The following is a 24,602-nucleotide window of genomic DNA, read 5'->3' on the forward strand; positions in this document are numbered from 1 at the left end:
CTAAATTGATGTGCTAAACATACTCCTTTCCATTTAAAAATATTATGTGATATCCAATATGGCGAATCTAGGATGGCTGTCATTATGTCCACGCCCTCACTCAGTGTAGTTTTCGCATCAACCTGCAACCTTTTACTTTTCTACGTCTACGTGTCTCTTTGCCTGTCCAGATACTTTGGTCTACTAGATACAATTGTCAAACGTAGCACCCTATCTCGCAAACGAATGAAGATAGGTTTTAAAAAATGAGTTCTTCTTTTCATCTGTGGGAACATTCTAGCCTAAATTGATGTGTCAAACCCACCTCTTTCCATTCAAAAGATATTGTGTGATATCAAATATCGCAGAATCCATCATCTGCAATATTTACTTTACCTCCGTCCACGCGTATCGTTATTACTGGTCTGTCGTAACATTTTTACTAACCCTATAATTTTTCCACATGTATGTTCTTTCAACACAAATAAACAGGTATGTCCACGTAATATTTTTCATCTAATATGTATTTTTATACTTCTGAAGTTTTGCAGGCTATATCTCAAATTTCTTGACATGGGGCCTTTTTGTTACGGGGCCCTTTTGACCGGGGCCCTTCTGACCAGGGTCCTTTTGACTCAGGCCCTTATGACTGGAGCCCTTTTGACTAAGGCCTTTCTGTCCTCGCCCTTTTGTTCGGGCCCTTCTGACGTGACACCGGTTATAGGATAGGAAGAGATCATATACAGAGGTACAACAGTTATTTAACATTTTTCGACATGCTACATTTTCCGACCATAACCCAATTTCGAAGTCAACTGCCTAAGAGACAATTGAATGTTTTGCAGAAAGGTACCGCATGCGATCAGGAAGGCCGAAACAATGTAGCAATTTGGCAGTTTCTTTTAATTTACAATCTTTTGTGGAAATTCCACATTCATTGATAACCAGAGTTGCTAACAAGCTAGGTGTTTCCCAGAGTTCAGCGCAATGAATTTTTGTACACTATGCTCTTTATGTAAAGTCATTCTGAAGTATGATTAGTACCATACTAAAGAGTTCGATTAACATATGTTAATTGCAGTAGTCAAACCTTTAGTATGACGCTAATCATACGTCAAAACGACTCTGCATAAGGCGGTATAAGTTGAAACCCTAGGAGAATGCGTTTAGTGCATGAAATAACGGAAGACGACTTTAATCACCGCATTGAGTTTTGCGAAGTAATGATATGAAATATCGATGACAGCAATATTGTCGTAAATGACATGGCATTCTCTGATAACTTTCAGACTGTCAGTTTAACGTCCCACATTATGCCCTTTAGGATGACGAAGATTAAAGCAAGTGAATGATGATGAAAGAACGGGTGAAATCAAAATGAAACGAGGGTACCCCGGGAAAACTCACCTATACAATATTTTTTCTTTTTTTTTGGCTCAGGCCCGTCTTTCAGATCCGGCATCTGAAACTTTTGACCGGAACGGGTTATCATCATTGCCATTTATTTATTTTCTTATCTTTATTGGGTATCCATGTTTGAAAGAAAAAAGGTGAAAAGGAAAAGGGAAAAAGGAAAGAACAAAAAAAAACACAGCACAAGAACAAAACAAACAAAAAACAAAGAACAAGAATAAACTATGAGAAAAAAAATAACAACAATTTTCTTGCAAAGTGCTACTCAGCTTAAATCTATCTGCACCTATCCTGAACTATACTACTTAGTATTTCAATTCCTGATCCAACAACTGTAATAGTACGGAATACGATATAAAATACTTAAATAATACATTCTATTGTTATTAATTCTTATCTACTTATCTATCTATATTATCTAACTAATCTACTCTTCTATTTTGCTGTTATTTGTTTATTTTTATATATTATTTCCCTATAGTTCTTAACCATTTAATTCCTACTGATTGATTTCTTTTCTTAATTATTAAGATTTTTTTTAAAGATTGTAGTCTTATGTTTTTTAGTTACCTAGTTTCTAATTTTTATTTTCTAAAAAAAATGTAATTATGGTTTCCTATTCTTGTTTAATGGTTTATTATATTATTTATTATCATGTATTAATACATTTATTAATTAGGCTACTATTTATCCTTTTTCCCTCTTGTTATTCCACATGAGTGTTTAATGATGTTGTTTAATTAATGTTATATTTACTTTATTAATTATTTAATTTTTTATATTATTTAGTTAAGTTTTATCTAATAATATGTTGCTTCATCTTCTTTCTTCGGTTTTCACCGTATGACAATGGTTCCTCTCCCGTATGCTGTATGATTATTTATCAAACTGCACTCCTCTTCACTTTTCACAGCAAAACAGATCACTATGGTTTTTCACTGTATGATTGGTTCTCTCCTGTGGTCACGGAACACATTTACACTAACATTTCACTTCACTAATAACTTCCACTCTTATATGTCATAAATTTAATAGTTATTCATGTAGTGTTCTGTGAGTGTTCTCAGTTTCGTGTCCATGCCATATCACAGTCCTGTATGTGCTGACTTGAGGTCCAGGACCTACTCAGAGCACTTAGTGTGGATCCTGGTCCGTTGTGTCCTTCCGCCCGCACACCCAGGCTGGGACCGTCATTTCGGCCGAGATCGACTGAAGCGGTCACTAAGTTCACTATCTCTGAGACACTCCTCTTCACTTATCGTCCATGACGCAATGAGGTACACCCAAAAACCCGAAAACCGAAAACCCGGAGACCACGAACACAAAAGCACACATGCGACGCACACACACAAGACCATACGCGTCCGGAGTTCCATCCGGTGTAAACCGGGGATGCGATGATCCACTCGCTCCTCTCCCCCGGGGGGCACGGAATACCAGTGCCATCCTGAAGATTTTCTTCGGTCCGGAAGATTTCATTCATTCAAAACACTCAAAGACACATCCACTCTAATTCTATTTACATTTATGCAATGCTTATTCGTTTTCATTGTAATAAGTTCTTCTTCTTATTTCAGAATAGCTGTTTGCTATTCGCTTTAAGATGTTAAAATCATTTTCGTTTTCGATTATTTGTATTAGATTTTTACGTCTGATATTTTCCCTCTCTGGTATTACATCTTCTGTCAGAGGGCACCAAAAGATGTGGTGCTCTGGTGTTCCAATTTCGCCGCATTCACAAATTGTATTTTCTTTGGCCTTTATTCTATACAGGTAAGTTTCATAGGGGCCGTGCCCACTTAGAAAGTGAATGACACCTGGACTTGGATCTAGATGTTTTAACTTTTCCTTTTATTAATTGTTGGAATAATATCCCATAATCTTCTTGATTTGTTTGAGTTTGTCCATTCTAAGTTCCATATTTCTTCTATAGTTTCTTCGAACTCCTTCTTTGTTGTTACTGCCTTGCCAAGAAGATCTATTAGCTTTTCGTTTTCTTTCTTTTTTAGCCAGTAGAATGCTGTTCTTTGTAGTATTACCAGATGTAGTGGTTTTATATGTAGTAGTATACATAATGCTTCATTTGGCACTGTGTTAAAGGCTCCACTTAGTCTTATAAGTAAATTTCTTTGAGGTCTATTTATGGAATCTCTAATTTTTTTGTTCTCGAAAATTCGATGTACCCATAGACTTGAAGCGTATGCCATAGTCGCACATAGTATTGTATCATGGTATAGCTTTAATATTTTAATTGGTAACTTGTATGTATTTTTGCCAGTTGTCATTAGTTTGTTGGCAATTTTATTACTTTTTTCAACTATACATTGTACATGTTTCTCAAAGTTTAAATTTTCATCTATTGTTACGCCTAAGTATTTAAATTCTGTTACTCTTTTTATTTTTTGATTTAATATTTTTATTTGTGGTTCCCTAGTTAATTTGGTTCCAAAAAGCATAAACTTAGTTTTTTTCGCTGATAGCTTTAATTTATTTTCAGAGCACCAGTTATATAGACTTTCCACTACTTGGTTAGTTTTTGTTTCTATTTCCCTTCTGGAATTTGCCGAGGTTATTATTACAATATCATCACCAAAGGCTATGATTCTATCTATTAACTCATTCTTTGCCATTTTCTCCAGGCAAAGCTGTAGTTGTATATCCCACATCAGGGGTCCCAAGATTGAACCTTGTGGACAGCCCTTTTCATTTTGTATTTCTTTATCTCCCATTTCTGTTTGTATAACTATTTTTCTGTGTTGGAAATAATCTTTTATTACGTTTTGCAGATATTGTGGAAGCCTTAATTTCTTCAAATTCTCTAATAACGCTGGTATCCATAGATTATCGAATGCTCCCTCAATGTCAACAAACAACGCTAGAGCATATTTCTTTTGGTAGCTACTATTTTGTATTTGTTCTTTAAAAACATTCAGTGCATCCTCAGTCGATCTTCCCGCTCTAAAACCATATTGTAGGGTGTCATTCTGTGTATTTCTATACTTGTTTATCCTATTAGCTATAACTCTCTCATAAATTTTGCTTATGTTCTTTAGTAAACATATTGGTCTGTAGGCACCAATTTCTAAGGGGTCTCTGTCCAGGCTCTTAAGTAGTATAATTAACTTCGAAATTTTCCATTCATTTGGGAATGTTTGTTTCTTTAACAATATGTTGTAAAATCTTGTTAAGTAAGGAACCCATATATCTTTATTCCTTTTATATATTTCATTTGTTATTTCATCGAGGCCTGGGGCCTTACCTGTTTTTAGTTTCTTTATAATTTTTTCTACTTCATCATTTGATACCAATTCGGAGTCGTCCACATCTACTACTGTTGCTTCTCTTGCATGATTTCTTCTTAGCTGCATCTGTCCCATTGTATCATCTTCCACCGTATCCTTAGGAAAAAATTTCTGCATTAATTTGTCTAGTGTTTCTTCTCTTGTTTTTGTATACGTTCCATCTGCATTTTTAATTGTGCATAATGTTGTAGGATTAATCTTTTGCATAATTAATTTATATGGAAAACCCCAAGGATCCATTTCTATGTTTTTCGCCAGAAACAATTCTCAACTTCGTTTTTTCTCCAGTAATACCGCCTGTTCATATTCATCCTTTATCTTTCTATAATTTTGGAGCCTAATATTTTTGAGCCTCGGTTCTAGGGTTGCCTGATAACTTTTTCTTCTTGCTTTTACCAATTTTTTTAATCTTTCTAATTTTGGTTTCCAAAAGCCACCGTATCCTACATTTTGCCCTAATTTCGGAGTGGATTCTCTTCGGAGTGGATTCGGAGTGGGCCTATACAATATTGTCCACCACAACCTTACTTGGCCGGGAATCGAACCAGTAGTCCTACACACCAGAGCTAAGCGTTCTACCACTGAACCACCGTGCCCCTCCCTCCGGTATTCTTTGATGAAGTGATATTTACCTTATATGGTCTGATGAACCGAAAAAATTATCACTATTGGAGCGATGAAAACCCACATTGATGGGATGTTATTTCGAAGAACAGAAGTGCAGAAGCTACTGACAGAAATAAACTACATTCTTAATTAGAAATATTACGAATGATATAAGAGATATGTTAAATTAAAAGTAGGAATGCAAAATATTTTTTGAATACGAACTGTGGTTTAATTAGGAATACAGCTGGTAAATAATAATATTGGACTACAAAGGTATTCAGAAGTCTTGCTAGAGGAAATATAAATATATTGAGATTATTATTATTATTATTATTATTATTATTATTATTATTATTATTATTATTATTATTATTATTATTATTATTATCGAATTGAAAATTCAATGGTGTATCTAAAATCAGGTAAAAGATCAGAAAAAGTACGTGTAGCCAACAAGCGGTAAGAAATGTGTGAAGTATTAAGGGCTTGCATTGAGGGTGCCAGGTAAACATGATTGGGAGCCACTGATATACGATATTGCATTGAGGACGACCCCTTCTCTACACGTCGTTCTTTGTCTAGGCCTTACTGAAATGGAATCAAATAAAAAATAATGAAACAAGAAGTATATTATAAACAAAAAATCCTTACTAAAACTATTATATATATTTTCTCCACTAAATCTCATCAAATTATATATATAGATATATATATATATATAATATTAACAACTTGACTTCGGTGAACATTACATTATTCTTATTATATATTAACGGTGCTAACCTAACACGAAGCCTTATAATAAGGATTTAAAAACAGCTGAAAGACAAATGACAAACATTACAAACAAATAGCATTTGTTTGTATTTTCTGTTGTATTTGATCAGATTTTATACGTATATAATTGTTTTACATTACAGTATATTTTTTGAACAACTTGACTTTGATTAACATTACACTATGATCATTATATTTTAGAAGTACCAATCTTGCATAAAGCCTTACAGTAAGATAAAAAGAGTGAAAAAAGACATTACTAACAAAAAGTATTTTTGAGATAAACATTACATTTATTATATTTGAAAATTACTTACTTAACATGAATCCTTAGAAAGAAAAATCTTCATATCTTGTCGATTAAATTGGGTCTAAAAGGGCCAGTGTCACTTTTTGGCAAAAAAAATGAGATGTTCGTCAAATTTTAACGCCTATAAATGGATATTTTCTTTTGCAAGAAAAGCAAATGTTAATATGAATAGTATATATACTCCAAACTACTTCGTGTTGACATTAGCCCTTTTAGTCCCAAGTCGCAGATATATAAAGTATGTGAACTTACATTGAAAAATTCTGGTTACTTTAATCTGTTTTGAAATTCTTCCAACTTATATTGGACATAAGTTTATTATCATTTTTGCTTAACTTTCCAAATGCCAAATACGATTGACATTTGTCTCAAACTGCTTGCGTGGATTGCAAATTAAAATTGTGAACCAAGCCACGAAGATAGTTCTCTAAAGGTCTTTGAGTATACTCCTGTACAATAGTACGTACTCGACTTGCAGTTACTCTGTATTTTTTCTGCCGGTGGTCAATACTTAATTTGATCAACAGAGTGCTCCTTTAACCGTGTATATTGGACGATAACCGTTTACGATAAGATAAAATTCGTTGCGCCATATAATTTTATGATAAAATTACGCGCATCTCTTTACTTTATTTCATAGTTCTACCATATTCACTTTTTAATATTCGGCGACAGTTGCCATTGAAATTCATACAGTTATACGCAAAATAATAATAATAATAAAATAATAATAATAATAATAATAATAATAATAATAATAATAATAATAATAATAATAATAATAATAACAGAATTACAATATCAATTACATAAACAATACCTTCGAATAAAGAAAAATAACTGTCACGCTGGGATTCGAACCCGAGTCACTGAAATGGCAGTTCTCTGCTTTCACACTTGATACAAAGATAAGAAAATAAACTAGTAGCTATGTTACATAAACATAGCACACACTATTTCTACACGTGTTGATGCAATTCAAAGAATGCGAAAATAATGTCTGCCGGCTTTTCTTCTTTAGAAATTAGAAGTCACGGTGAGGAAGAATTGCAGTAATATAAATCGGGACCAGTTAAAAACAATGAGGTAGCCTCATCTTGAAGAACGCTTCGCGATATTTTCCTCATTGACGAAGGTCTATATCACTTGTTTTTGAGTTAAAGAAGGAAACCTTGAGTAAGTCATTGTGACACTCATAAGGAACATCTCCTTATACGGGTATTTTGTGTATAGTCTTACATGCAATGCTTTTAACTAGCTAATAGTTTAGGCGGAAGATGAAGTGACGAGGTGGGTAAGTTTTTAGCGCATTGAACTTATATTCGGCGGACCCGCGTTCAAATCCCGGTCATTTTCTTACTTTTTCAAATGTTTCAATTTCAATTTCAATACATAGTGTGACAACCAAGATTTTCTCTCCTCCAGAAAGAAAAAATATTGGAATGAGGAGAATTGGAGAAGGTCTCTCAATGAAGGCAATCATTTACTAACTTATTTCCAGCAGTTGTTCTAGATTTGATATTTTCGTCTACTTTCAAGCAGTTTCTGATTTATGTGTGATCAGTGTTTTTATTTCTTTGAATATACAGTATATAGTGAAATAATACATTACATACACAACAATATTGAGATTAACATATGATGTTCATTGGACAACACGCTCTAAAACAGAGAGGTTCATCTCAGAATGGAGAAATGTTTCGTGCGTCATCTACTCACAATTTTACTTGCATAAAGACTGGATTCAGTGCTACCAACTGTTGTCAGTGCCGAGAAAAGTTACGTGTAAATTGGGTTGCATCTGTCCAGGCGTTCTCACAACTGCAAATTACCTGGACCCCAAGTTATGGAATTAGAGCACTTAGGGTGGAGAGACTTTTGTTGGGTGTACATAGATTTTCCTAACACGAGTAACACTATCTGCTATTGATCTAAAATATTCCAAGTAATTTTTCCTCTTTCTCTTTCTTTCCTTCTTTCCTTTTATTTCTTACTCCCGAATTTTTCGCCACCTTACTTCGGCAGCCAGGGTCGTTGCCCCGCTCACCCGCACCATGACACGGCACTGATCAATACCTACCTGCAACACTTTTCTCTGTTCACATGAATCGTAACTGGGCTGTCGTAATAACTTTGACTAACACTGTATACAGATCCACATGTACGTTCTTTCAACACAAAGCAGGTGGTGTCCACTGAATACTTTTAATCTAATAAGCAATTTTATATTCCTCATGTCTTTCACGCTATATCTCAGGCTTTTTTAATGTGAGGCCCTTTGATCGCGGGGTCCTTTTGACTCGGGGCCCCTTTTGGCTCAGGGCCTTTTTGACTCGCGCCCTTTTGCCGGGGACCCTTTTGACCCGGCATCTTTGGACGCAGGGCCCTTTTGACTCGGGCCCTTATGACCGGGGCCCTTTTGACGCGGGGCCCTTTTGACGTAGGGCCCTTTTGACTCGGGCCCTTATGACCGAGGCCCTTTTGACGCGGGGCCCGTTTGACTCGGGCCCTTTTGTCGCGGGGCCCTTTTGACGCGGGGCCCTTTTGACGTGGGGCCCTTTTGACTCGGGCCCTTATGACCGGGGCCCTTTTGACGCGGGACCCTTTTGACTCGGGCCCTTTTGTCGCGGGGCCCTTTTGACCCGGGCCCTTTTGACGCGGGGCCCTTTTGACGTGGGGCCCTTTTGACTCGGGCCCTTATGACCGGGGCCCTTTTGACGCGGGTCCTTTTTGACGTGGGGCCCTTTTGACTCGGGCCCTTATGACCGGGGCCCTTTTGACGCGGGGCCGTTTTGACTCGGGCCTTTTTGTCCTCGCCCTTTTGTCCGGGCCCTTCTGACGTGACACCGTATAACATCACGTGCATAACCTGATTTTCGAACTCCCATGAGAGCGAGAGAAAGTAATAACGAAGAAAATTATTTACCGGTACGCTGCCGTTCGTTTCATTGAAGAGTGTGGTTTTAATGTCAATAACTTCGATTTATTTATAAAAATCGGCTAATCAAAATTTATATTAGTTTCTTGAATCGAATCATTTAAATGACAATATTATTGCTACTTAGCAGGAATCACTTTAATAAAAAGCCAGTGTATACCGCTAGAAAGAAAAGCATTGTCTTGAACTATGCAAATGAAAAATCTTTTGTAATGGGATTGACAATATTTAGAAATGTAATAGTTGTAACCACTGGCGCAAATCCCGGGGGAATGAGGGGACATGTCCCCTCCAATCTTGGAACTGGGAAAATTGTGCCCAATAATCCGATTTGAATTTTTTTTGGGGGGGGATGTGATGATTTGTATCCAATTGCCACTAAGGAAAGTAAGATGAAATTGATGTCCCCCCAGAATAAGCCTGAAATCTGCCCGCCTCCCAATGTTGAAGACAATGATCCTGATCCTTCACAGCATTGTTTTTCAACTTCATAAATACTTTGAACATAGCTTTAAAAAAGGGGGTCTTACCTGTCCCCCACCCCCTAATGTTGAAGACAGATTTGCGCCGCTGGTTGTAACGAATAACAAAGAGGAACCTTAAAGAAGAAAAGAAGAGAGACTATTGACTTTTACATGAATTACCTATTTCTCTTTCGTGGTAGTGGATAAAAGAATCAATGAAGGTAATCTTCCAAATACGTTTAATCTTTTCTATTTATAATGGTAGTGAAAAATTATACTCAGACCACAGAGAATGCTTACGACTGCCTAAAAACTATCAGGTTTTGGGAGATGTTAGCATGGTAAAATAAGTGTTTATGCAAATGATCGCTCCGGCCACCTTGAGATTTCCCCTTCTGACAAAATGGTGAGACTTTTACTAAGACGCTTATAATTCCTAATTAAAATGTAAATAAAGCGTTACACTTCATACTGGTGCTTATAGATTCACTCCAGGCATATAATGTGAGTGTATAAGGTACCTTATTTCTCCGTAACTACTGGCCAAGTCTAAACCAAATTTGGTGGCCAAGTACACTCATGTCCAAAATTATTGTTGCATATCTATAACCGTCTTCTTGTAAGAATATAATTTGATAATGATTTTGCGGGATACTTTTAATAGTAATACTATGTGTATAATTGGGAAATATATATTTGTGGTAAATTTCATATGAAAATAATTATAAATACGAAAATTAGAATGAGAAAACAAAATGTTGCTAAATAGACAATAAAGTTTTATTTTCGTTTTATTATTCTTATTTACTGTTCTTTTGACATAAAATTTGCCACATACATGTCTGTGCTGATTATACACGTACTAACATTATAAGAAATACCGGGCGAATTCGTTATCAAATTATATTCTTACAATAACTTATTTATAGAAATGCGACAATAATTTTGGACATGAGTGTACCTCATCATCTTAAGCGGTGGTTGCCTATCTTTTTAGACTGATAAGACACTTTACTAAACGCCCACTACATCGCGAGTCATTTGTTTGATTTTTTTAAATAATAATAATACGCTATTATAATTTACAGGACTAGAAGTTTCTAGAAAGTAGTGATTCTGTGTAATACTGAGTACTGTTACTATCACTGAAGGCGTGGACTGGTGCAGTCTGTCTCAAAATTAATTTTAATGAATTATTAAATGCTTCATGATTTACAAATTCTAAAATTTCGTAACACCCTATGGGACTGCGCGAAAAACCGGTTGGGAAGCACTGGTCTAAAGAATAAAGACCTCTATCTTTGATGGCAAAATTTGGCCGGGGACAGATTCGCTTTGTATATGGTACTTTATTTCTGGGTAACTATTGGCTGCATCTGAACAAAATTTGGTAGCCAAGTTGCTAGGGTAGCGACAAACCGGAAATGTCAGGAAATTTGAGAAAACGGGGAAGAGTAAAGGGATTCTGCTAAGAGTCTTGGAATTTCGTGCAGAATGAGATTTTAAAAATGAAAATTGTAAGACTATTTCAGATGTAGTTGAGTGCTTGATTTTTTTGGTTTTACATCACAATTAGTGATGAGCGCAAGAGTCTTGGTCTTGCAGTTTTTGCAAGAGTCTTGCCTGCAATACCGATGCAAGACCAAGACTATACCTGCAGGACCAAAACCAAGACTCTTGCGCAAGAGGCTTGCACAAGTACTGGTACTACTTGATTTTTTTATAGAATGTAAAAAAGGAAAAAAATCATTACATCTTTTACTTGAATATTTTGGCTTCAGTAAAAATGCCACTGGAGTGAATTTGTTCCCAGTAGTTTTTTGCAATCCGTGTAAGTCGATCTGCCCCTGTAGCATATAGCTGCAGTACCGTATATCGTTTCCTGAATTGGTTGTTCGCGTTTTCTGTAGATATTGCTCGTTTTCAAGCCACACAGGTGTCATCTTGCGTCATGTAGGCTATTTTGGTGGACAAACATCTTGTGTGTGGGTTTTCTCAGGTTTTTTTTGTGGGTGTGTGGGTTTTTTTCCGTTTCCTCCTCCTTTCTTCATTCCACCATTTCAGTCAGTTTTCATCATCACCGTCTCCCTTAGCCTTGGTGCATAACTTAGGGATGTTAAACTAGATATTTATTTCATTTCAAAGCATACTAGTGGTGTTCTTCTTCCAAAACTGAAGAGAAATGTAGTATTGAACATCGGTAATTCCTTACACCATAGGTGCTGACTACATGGGTATGGTCTTGGCTCCGAGACAAGCATTAGTTGGAAAATGTTAATGTGTACTTATAAAATTAATATCGAAATAACATTTTCATGACATTGACAAAAACTTAATGCATGTGACCGCAAATTTGATTTTATGGGCGGATGCTTATACGTTGAATAATTGTTTATCAATATAGCTTTTAGCCTCCTTAGGTATACGGCACATCGAGGATTGAGCGATATTATACTACGACAGTAAATCTATATTATAAGATGGAAAGTGACTATTTTTGTGACTCCTAATCTCTTGAACCACCCGATCGAGATCGATCAAATTTTCAATATAGATCAGGTTTGGGCCTGGAATGTTATTTGTCACTTCACTTTGAAGGAGCAACGTATAGGAGGAGGAGGAGGGGGAGGTATACAAAAATCAAAATAAATAAAAATAAAAGTGACTAAGTTTGTAACTTAATAATTCTTGAACCACCAGACCGATCTTAATCAAATTTTTAACATGTATGAGGTTCGGAACTGGAAAGTTTTTTTAGTTTCACTTTGATGAAGGGGGGAGGAGGGGAGGGGAAGTATATATAAAAATAAATAAAACTTAATGACTCTTGCAACACCCGACCAATCTCGATCAAATTTATAACATAGATGAAGCTCAGGCCTGGCACGATTTTTATGATTTTGCTTTGACGGTGCAACATAGCGGATGGGGAGGAGGGAGATATATGTAAAAAATAAAAGTATAAGTGTCTGTCTTTGTGAGTTCATCACTCTTGAACCAGCCAATCGATCTGAATGAAATTTTCAACATAGATGAGGTTCGGACTTGGGGTGTTTTCTATCATATCACTTTGACGGTAGAGCTTAGGGGCGGAGGAGAAGAGGGAAAGTGTAAAAAAAAATAATAAATAAATAAATAAAACTTAATAACTCTGAACCACCCAACCGATCTCGATCACATTTTCAACATAGATGAGGTTCGGACCTGAGAGAGTTTCTGTCGTATCACATTGACGGTGGAGCTTAGGGGACGGGGAGAGGAGAGATATTTAAAAATGATTGAAAATGACCGATATTAGAGTGGAGTCTATAGTTTTGAGGGACGCTGAGATAAACAGTGACATTTCTGATGCTGTTTAAATGCAAATGCAGCACCGCAACTTGGAAAGGGGGAAGAAGGAGATATATAAAAATTATCGAAAATGACCATTATTATCAATGTCAAATTCATGGTTTTCGAGCTCATTGAGATGAACAGTGACACTTCCGATGCGTGCCTTGCAACATGGGGGAGGAGGAGATATATAAATTTATTGAAAATGACCGATATTAGTGCCGAATCCATAGTTTTCGGTGTCTCTAAGATGAACAATGACGTTTCTGATGCCGTTTAAACCCAAATTCAGCCCCGTAACTTGGGGAGAAGGAGGGAAGAGAAATATAAAAATAATCGAAAATCACCGATATCAGAAAGCGCTTTAGTAATAATAAAAAAGTGACTGATTAACGAAACATATTATTATTATTATTATTAATTTAACCCAACGAAGTGGGTAATTGATGCTAATAATCCATATACACAAGTGAGACTGATTTTGTACAGTTATTTTAAATAACTTGTAGTTTGATGTCATTATTTTGTATTTCTAATAGGGTATATAGGTCAAAAGTATTTATACAAATTAAGTTTCAGAAAAGACATATACAGTTGAGTCGTTTTTAGTTTTCACTCAAATTATTCTAAAATATTAAGCTTCGATTATAATAATTGTTTTAATTTTTTTCTCTTTTTTGGTCGATATGCTAAATATATCATCACAATCATCATCAAAGCTATTCTGCCATTATTGGCAGGTTGCTTGCTGCAACTGAGAAATCTCGATGTTCGGTGGTCCTTAGCTAGTCCCTTCATCTTAATATAGCAATTTTCTGTTTTAATACCTTCAATCAACTACAATCTCCGTTGCTCCCTCTCTCTCTTTCCTTTCACCATACCCTCCAGCACATCCTCCACAGCCAATATCCCAACCAGTTTCTCTTTCTCCTCTTATCAATATCTAAAATTCTTTTTTTTCCTACTGCTAATATTTCTAACACCTTCTCATTCGTTTTCCGTTCAACACAGCTAATTCTTTCCTTTTTTTCCTCCATGCCCAGGTTTCGAAAGCCTGCAATTTTTTCCATCGCTTTTGCGTAATGTCTATGTTTCTGCCCCATTGGAATCAGTAAAACAAAATCTCAATATTTAATTATAAGTTTGCTTAATACAAAGATTAGCTAATCGTGGTTGAAAAGAAAAATCTGACGCCTTTAGAGTGTAAAAGTAATTTTGCAGTTCATGGTGTTTCAATAATCTGTACCTTTTTGATTTTCTTTCATTCGTCTCAGGGGTAGCCTCCCCAGTGTGGAAACCAGTGAAGTGTTGGATCTGTTAAAAAATATAAAAAGATTACGAAACGTCGTGATTTATCTTATAAGTAGCGAAGTGTGGGCACCTAATAAAAAAATGATCATCACTTATGTTGTACACTATTATCATACTTACACGAAGATAAACTATGTTACATTTAGAAACATACATTGTATTTCCGTTTTTATTGGAGCGTTGTAGTAGGCTATTTATTATCCCTTATATCCAGAGTAAAATTTACCTATGAAAAACATAAGATTTCTTAAAAGCAAGACTTGCAAGACTTGCAAGCAAGACCAAGACCGAAGGTTCCAGTGCAAGACCAAGACCAAGACCACCCCGGTCTTGGTCTTGCATTTGCTCATCAATAGTCACAATAACTTACGTAAAACAGTTTTAGTCTGTGAAATGGTGGGAGTTGGAATGATCATTAATAATAATAATAATATAATAATAATAATAATAATAATAATAAAGCAATAATATAATTACAATAACAATTCCTAATAAAATTTGATAAATAAAATTATCTAAACTAATGATTGTCTCTTCATAGTGGCTTGTCGAGATTGACGTGAAAAAGGATTCTAGCTAGTTAACAAATTTTGTGCAAGCTAAAGAACTGCCTACTGTAGGTAAGTGGTTTCCGCGTTGGGTTTTCACGCAGACGATTCGGGTTCGATTCCCGGTAAGTTCGAACTAATTAACATGCTTCAGTTTCAAATTCCATCCGTATTTAGTATGAGAAGCAAGATTTCTTGTGGGAGGTGAAAGATATGTTACAATCAAGGGCGCCAATGTTGTGGTTTCCAAGGGGGGGGGCAAATATAAGCGAGGTTTCAAATATAGTTTGAAATTTTGCTACAACTAATGTAAAAATTCTACTGGGCTTTCGATATTCCCAAGTACGATTTCCTCTTAGGGTAGGCGCTCTTGGTTGCAATGACGGAGAATTGGAGTAGGATCATGAATGAAGACAAAGATTTACAACTATTCCAAATTTGATATTTTCAGTTTCTTTCAACCGTTTTCTAATTCGCATATTATCAATGCTTTTTCTTTCTTCCCAGTATGAAGTATAAGGGAAAAAAACAAGGGATGTCCATATGTGTCCTTTATCGGGTGCTTTGTCCTATCTGTTGCTGACTCTTGATACTATTTGACAGTATATGCCATGCATGCGTAGATGTCGAAATGTCCATGTAAAAAGGAGCAAAAGATTTGACTACTCTATTCTTTTTTACGCGGTTCAAAATATAAAAACGCAGTTTTCTCGAAAATGCAGTTTTGTGACATTCCTCCTTTTTTTCCCTTACCATTCATATGCGATATGTATCGAAATAATACATTATACACACAACGAGTTATAATATTCTTATTAATTACGATTAATGTCATAAAAATTGTAATTTTTCGGTTCAACTGTGTGAGTTAGTGTGAGAGGGGATTGTGACAGATATTAATTTTCACTGTCAGAGGACTTGGTCGCAATGTAGGAAACTAGCATTTCATGTTTACAAGGGTAATGTTACAAGTGCGAAACTATTACAACGGCTGTAGGATTAAATGAATGAGTGCATATCAAAGAGTATAATATACTAATTTCCACCACTATCAAAATATTTCTGCATGATGTACCAAATTTCACAGAAGTAAATCCCCACGCTGAGCGGGTTTGCATATCCAGGCTCCTAACTATGAAAATATTTACGATCACTCCAACCCCAATCATTTCACAGATTCAACCTGTTGTATAAAAGTTATTAGGACATAAAATTGAATGTAATTTATACGAAAAACCCTTTTATGCATTGCAAGATCTGTAACGTCCAAATATTCACCACAAACTTATAGTTGTATCGACATAAACAAAACAAAAAAGTGTGGAGCAGGAAACCACTTTACAACACAAAAGTCAAAAGAGGTCACTGAAGACATACGAACTGGTCGAGCGGTTTGGGTGACTAGTCTGTCAATCAGAAGTTTATGTGTTCAAACCCTGTAGAAAATATTCGTTTTGTTTTTTTTTTCTTAAAAGTGTGTTCCTATTTTCAACAGAGAACTGAGAACATTTCTTTGAATAAATCTTTGGAAATTACTTTTCTCTCAAATTCGATTAGAAGCGAACATTATATAAATTGCTAATCTAAAATCCACAGCTGAGAACAAAATATTAAGTATGTTCAATATGTCATTATTATCATTTGATTTGTAATTAAAAAGTAATTATAAGCATTGACGATTTCAGAAGATTCTCCCCGGTAATGGTCAAGATATGAATGAGAAAAAACTGATAAAACATTATTAGTCTACTTTGAGCATGATCGAAAATAACTTATGGCCAGGAAGGGGAAATTTATGTCGACAGGGTCTCAAATTCTCCGACGGGTCATGACCTGAAATTATCATTGTTTGAAAGGTTTCCTTAACAAATAGAATATTATATTTATTTCTCCTTCTACGTTTTGAAATGGAAAAATCATAATTTTAAATAGAATTATAATACGATAAGCATAAAGATTTATACAACTAATGAAGTAAATATCCTTGTGTAAGTTATCGATTTCTATTCGGATTAAAACTCGAATATTCGTTTGCATCACACTTTAAAGTAAATCCTCTCTATATATAGTTCCTACTGGAAAGCATGTTTAACTCCAATTACTTAATCAATATTTTTAATAATATATTTTTATTGTAATACTCTTACTATTCAATGTTGTATGCACTTAATTTCCCAAAGCAAAACCTCACAAATGTATAATTGACTAGTAAATATTATCAAATAAATTATCATTTAGTTTACGTAAACATTGCATCGCCTGATTTGAAACTTCGTATTTTAAATAATAATAATAATAATAATAATAATAATAATAATAATAATAATAATAATAATAATAATAATAATAATAATAATAATAATAATAATAATAATAATAATAATAGTAATAATAATAATAATAATAATAATAATAATAGTAGTAGTAGTAATAAAATCATAGCCATATCTTTATCAGAATTTCAGGCTTAGTCAATAAATGAATTCAACATAGTCTCTATTCGAAGCTCTATTTAATCGAATCAGATAGAAATACGAAGAGGAACTTCGAGAACAGATAAAAGAAAAATGTTACTTTGGTGGGTTTGGATGTAACTTTTAAGAGTTAGTTTTTTTTTTTTTTTTTTTTTTTTTTTGCAAATTACAGACAAATGCCTTGGACACTTTTTTCTTTTCTTTAAGTTAACTGATTCACCGAATGTATCTGACATATGAGTAACTTGTCTCTATATTCTACTCGGTTATACACGTTTTACAATCTTTTCCATTAACCTTGAACGACAAAAACACGAACACAAAAACATCCACATAGGTATGACAGTTAAAATTCCTAACCTCCCCCACGGGGAATCGAACCCGGGGCCACATACACCTGAGGCACACGTGCTAGCCACTAGACCAGCGGGAAGAGCAAATAAAATGTATTTTGTAGTGTCTGAAGTTTATAGCTATTTCACCCTGTTGTAGTATGTTTATTGATTTTTTAATGTTTACCGTATTCGTTACTTTGAGGAATGATATATATTATTGATATAGGTTTTATTACATATTCGGCCATAAATATTATATAAATTATCAGAATTATTCATGATCTTCCATGGAAATTCACTGGTGCATGCGCAGTAGACAGACAGTGTAATTGGAAGATGAGTTCAACAGAGATTATAGGGCTATATTCCGCCGATTATATTTTATTTAATAACTATTTAGAAGAGATAACGAAAACGAGTCTACATAATGAAGATGGAATTTCCGTAGAAGATAGAATGGTGAGGTGTATACGGTTTGGGGTTGATATGGTTGTTGTTGTAGAATCTAAAAAGAAAATTAATAAGATGTAGAAAACTTGAGAAAGGCTTGTGAAGAATATGGGATGAAAATAAATGTTAGAAAGACAAAATCCATGGTGATTGAAACGAAGCGATCGGTGTGAAATATAGAAGTAGGAGCGGGAAAAAACAACAAGTGATTAGTTTTCGATATCTGAGTACTATTACTAGTGATGATTTGACATGCGAACGTGAAATAAAAGCAAGGATAGAAATGGCGAAAAGAGCCTTTAGGATGGAGGAAATAGTATTTTGAGGGGTATGGTGGCAGGGAAGAGAGGGAGAGGACGAATTAGACTATATAGAAACAGAATTAGGCTATTGGCGATATCAAAACAGAAAAATCGTATGTGAAGATGGAGAGGTTAACAGAAGATCGTGGAGCATGGCAGCTTCTCAGCTGCGGTAAGTGACCCGATGGGAATGGCGGAATACTTCTGATATAATGATACTGATGATGCACAGTAGGAACAGAAATATCCACTTTACTGTCATTGCTAATACGAATCACAATGCAAATTTCTACAGGTTGTCAAAATACCTCGCTCTAAAAGCTGTAGAAAACTATCTGTTACTATGCGAGGGAAAATCATAGGTCGAGCAACAATTAGACAAATTGCCATTCAGATAGCTAGGAGTATGAGCTGTGACGAGAAAACAGTGAAGAAATTGATTTAGCGGTATGAAGAAGGTAGTGAATATTTCACATCTTGGCCAAGATGTAGGAGACCAATAATAATAATAATAATAATAATAATAATAATAATAATAATAATAATAATAATAATAATAATAATAATAATAATAATAATAATAATAATAATAATAATCCCAGGAATTTATATTTATTTCCAGCAAAACTTTTGCATACCCTCCTAGTGCAATATGATGTTTTTGTAAAACGGCAATTATAAAATTGTCAAGCTGAATTTGAAAGTCATAATAAGTAGTGCTTTATTTACTTATTGCACAATTCTTTTATGCCAGTAGCTTTCGCCACCTTACTCGCTCTTCATGCTTACTCAGGAGGAAGCTGCAGGTCCCTAGGTTGGGAACTACTGCTTTCCACCAAGGAATTCAGACAGCCTGTTAGAAATTTGCGTTCTGACCAACATCAGAAAATTGTGTTCTTCTGTTTCTACTGCGCATGCAGCAGTGAATTTCCATGGAAGATCATGAATAATTCTGATAATTTATATAATATTTATGGCCGAATATGTAATAAAACCTATATCAATAATATATATCATTCCTCAAAGTAACGAATACGGTAAACATTAAAAAATCAATAGACATACTACAACAGGGTGAAATAGCTATAAACTTCAGACACTACAAAATACATTTTATTTGTTCTTCCCGCTGGTCTAGTGGCTAGCACGTGTGCCTCAGGTGTATGTGGTTCCGGGTTCGATTCCCCGTGGGGGAAGTTATTAATTTTAACTGTCATACCTACGTGGATGTTTTTGTGTTCGTGTTCTTGTCGTTCAAGGTTAATGGAAAAGATTGTAAAACGTGTATAACCGAGTAGAAAATAGAGACAAGTTACTCATATGTCAGATAACCGAGTAGAAAATAGAGACAAGTTACTCATATGTCAGATACGTTCGGTGAATCAGTTAACTTAAAGAAAAGAAAATAGTGTCCAAGGCATTTGTCTGTAATTGTAAAAAAAAAAAAAAAAAAAAAAAAAACTCTTAAAAGTTACTTTCAAACCCACCAAAGTAACATTTTTCTTTTACCTGTTCTCGAAGTTCCTCTTCGTATTTCTATCTGATTCGATTAAATAGAGCTTCGAATAGAGACTATGTTGAATTCATTTATTGACTAAGCCTGAAATTCTGATAAAGATATGGCTATGATTTTACTACTACTACTACTACTATTATTATTATTATTATTATTATTATTATTATTATTTAAAATACGAAGTTTCAAATCAGGCGATGCAATGTTTACGTAAACTAAATGATAATTTATTTGATAATATTTACTAGTCAATTATACATTTGTGAGGTTTTGCTTTGGGAAATTAAGTGCATACAACATTGAATAGTAAGAGTATTACAATAAAAATATATTATTAAAAATATTGATTAAGTAATTGGAGTTAAACATGCTTTCCAGTAGGAACTATATATAGAGAGGATTTACTTTAAAATGTGATGCAAACGAATATTCGAGTTTTAATCCGAATAGAAATCGATAACTTACACAAGGATATTTACTTCATTAGTTGTATAAATCTTTATGCTTATCGTATTATAATTCTATTTAAAATTATGATTTTTCCATTTCAAAACGTAGAAGGAGAAATAAATATAATATTCTATTTGTTAAGGATACCTTTCAAACAGTGAAGATTTCAGGGCATGACCTGTCGGAGAATTTGAGATCCTGTCGACATAAATTTCCCCTTCGTGGCCATAAGTTATTTTCGATCATGCTCAAATGGACTAATAATGTTTTATCAGTTTTTTCTCATTCATATCTTGACCATTACCGGGGGAGAATCTTCTGAAATTGTCAATGCTTATAATTAGTTTTTCACTACAAATCAAAGGATAATAATGACATATTGAACATACTTAATATTTTGTTCTCAGCTGTGGATGTTAGATTTGCAATTCATATAATGTTCGCTTCTAATCGAATTTGAGAGAAAAGTAGTTTCCAAAGATTTATTCAAAGAAATGTTTTCAGTCCTCTGATGAAAATAGGAACACACTTTTAAGAAAAAAAAAAAAAAAACGAATATTTTTTACAGGGTTTGAACACATAAACTTCTGATTGACAGACTAGTCACCCAAACCGCTCGACCAGTTCGTATGCCTTCAATAACCTCTTTTGACTTTTGTGTAAAGTGGTTTCCTGCTCCACACTTTTTTTTTTATTTTGTTTGTTTGTTTATGTCGATACAACTATAAGTTTGTGGTGAATATTTGGACGTTACAGGTCTTGCAATGCATAAAAGGGTTTTTCGTATAAATTACATTCAATTTTATGTCCTAATAACTTATATACAACAGGTTGAATCTGTGAAATGATTGGGGTTGGAGTGATCGTAAATATTTTCATAGTTAGGAGCCTGGATATGCAAACCCGCTTAGCGTGGGGATTTACTTATGTGAAATTTGGTACGAAACCTGTATTTTATGTCACATGTATAGAGTTACAAATTCGGAACCATTACAAATGCTCTCATATCTGAGACTTTATGCAATATCAAGTGTTTTTGCATTATCATTTTTACACGCATATCCTCCATCGCTGACGCGCCATAGGATAGCATATAATAATTTCTAAGGTACTGTACATAACTTAGCGTTTATATTATCAATCTGCTCAATTATTTGTGCATGTACCAGGCTAATAATAATCTAGAACGTCTTAGGGAATCGTTTAAAGTAAGAAAAGTGAATGATTTTCTTTAAAAAAATATTTGACGGATTATTCTTAATCTGTACCATAATGTCTTTGATACATGGCACTCGTTGTTTAACACGTTCCAAATAATAGAAATTATGTTATATTGAGACACATTTTCGTGAGTCAACTGCACAGCAAAAGTCTGATTTAGCGCTCCACAGGGTTAGTTTGGCTATGGGCATATAATTTGAAGTACTCACCAACAGTGGCGGCGTAAGACAAACTGGGGCTCGGGGCCAGTGAAGTAGGTTGGGGCCCCTTTTCAAACAACCGTGATTTATACACTTCTATTTTTGACATTCATTTGCATAATCATTCTTTATGTTTGCTCCTCCCCCTTTCCCGTTGGTGTGTGTGTTTAGAACATTATAATCTGGGATGACATTCAGCATCCCTGTCTATTTATTAAATGCTTAGAATCGCCTTCAGGCTGCTGGACCACGATTATCATTGCATTTTTTTAAAATTCATTTTTAAACAAAGGACACGATAGAAAAAGGATTAGGGGTACAAGTGTAACGGAAACTACAACCCACAACAGAAATAACAATCTTAAGAACAAACAGAACGTAACTATCAAGAACCCAGAATTTATCCTACACCTATACTACTGTATCGTAGTCAGTGTTGCCAACAGCCGCACAGAGAAACTGGCTAAATAGAACTTCAAAAATGGCTAGAAATGGCTAAACCTGTATTGCATGACTAATATATATATATAATCTGATCTGATCTGATATTAAAGAAATGAAACTTTTGAGTTTAACGTCCCTGGCTTATGCCCATGAGGCTAAGGGACACTATAATTAAAACAAGCGAAAAAGATTAAGGAAGAATTGATGGAATGAAAAGTGGGAGGAAATAGGAGTACCACGAGAAAACTCACGGACATGATGTTAATACCATATTACACGGGCATGATATTACACTATATTATATCAATGTCTGTCTCGTTTTGTAAATTTATGTGCATAATGTATGTCTATTTTTTTTCTTATTTTTATCTACACGTTATCAAAATCTTTCCGCATCACGAGAAATCAATGAAGGATGCGATGTAATAACATTTACAGCATATTTATTTTTGGAGTATATTGCGTAATGAATTGCGTGTCTTCAGATATTGATAAATGCTCTTCATAGTATTCTCACAATTACTTTATCAATTTATAGTCTTCATATTAGGAACATGTAACAGAGCATTGTTTCAGAAATGAGACTTGGGTGCACTAGTGTTGCCCCACGAGACTCTAGAAATTTCTCATGTTGCCTCGAAAACAAGGCGATAATTTTGTTATGTTTCTCGTTTCCCCTCTTGAATTTGAAGATGTTCTTCTTGTCTCGAAATCGAGACGAGAATAGAGATAAGAAATTTCTCGTCTTGTAGAACACTGAACAGAACCATTGAGGAAGTGTTAATTAAATATTGCTATTGAGGAAGACCTAACAAGGGAACTTAAGGGTGGCGCGTTATTGAACTCGGGGGCAGAAGAATGGGCAATCCTGATATAATAATCTATTTTTAATAAACATTCATCTCCTTTAGTCTACACGGTATTATTATGAACCATAAACTAAATACATCATTTTGTAGCCTACCAAGATTTCTCTATTCTTAAATCATTCTATACATTTTTTAAACTTTCGCATACTAGAAGTAATTGTGAAGGTAGGTTCTCTGTATAATATTTATTATTAGAACTCCCGCCTACCCTTTTCATAGGCTATCAGATGCAGAAAGATATTTAGTAATAGCAAAGTGATTAGCCTTTTTTGTAATGTCGTTGTTCTGCAGTTCCTCCTCTAAAGTAAACTTAAATTTGCTTATATTTGATAACTTCGTAGAATTTCCTTTCCTTAGAAACTTCCTTAGAGTACATACAGTCATGTTCAAAAATTCCTGGCGATCCACCCTTTTGAAAAGCTATGCACTCTTATGCATAATTGGAATTAAATAAAGAGTCCTGGATATTCTTTGATCAATTCGGGATCTTTATTTAGAATCAAAATATTAGTTTCTTACCTATAATTACCAGAATGTTGTCCTAAAGAAAGGTGGGTGGCGAAGATGCTTTGAACAACACTGTACATATAAATGATATGTACGTGCGTTCATAAGATCAGGAAATTTGCTTTACTTTCCTACCAGAAGATCTATTTTACTATTTTTAACGTAAGGAAAGACTGTAAAAGATTTTTTTTTTTTAAGTCAAGATATTTAAGCACACACCGCACAAAATGCGTCAAGACATCTATTTGAGTTGTAGAAAATAAAGTACATAGAATATATTTATACAGAGTAACACATCACTGCAGTAATTAAAACTTTGTGCGTACTATCTACAATAATTCATTATTCATTTTTTTTTAAGTTCCCTTCCCACCTTCTCTTTGATGTTTCAACTTGCATCTCGAATAAGCTAACCTAAAGGAATCTCCCATGTTTCTAAAAATGAGAGAATGCTACAATAAACAAAACTGAACATAATTCTTTCCTAAATGCTAAACCTGTCGACCAATAGAAAAAAAAAAATATTGTCAGCAAAGAAACTTTTCAAAAAAATATCACGTTCACAGCCATTGAGTGTAGTGGGCGGGAACAACCAGCGCTTTGACCATTTCTGAAAGTGGCGAGTGATCTAGATGTGTGTGAAGAAAAAAAAAAGACTGAGAAGACAGGAAACAGAGATTTACTTTACGAGATCTATACTGTTGTTATTGATATTTGAGAAGATGAATGGGAAGTTGGAGAAATAGCTAGAAATGGCTAAAATTAAAGTCAATGGCTAAACGACAATTTCTCTGGCAATTGTCTCCTCAAAATGGCTAGATTTAGCCATAAAATGGCCAAATTGGCAACA

The sequence above is a fragment of the Thermobia domestica genome, chromosome 1 (genome assembly GCF_964235325.1).
Source record: "Thermobia domestica chromosome 1, izTheDome1.hap1.1, whole genome shotgun sequence".
In the NCBI taxonomy this organism is placed as follows: domain Eukaryota; kingdom Metazoa; phylum Arthropoda; class Insecta; order Zygentoma; family Lepismatidae; genus Thermobia; species Thermobia domestica.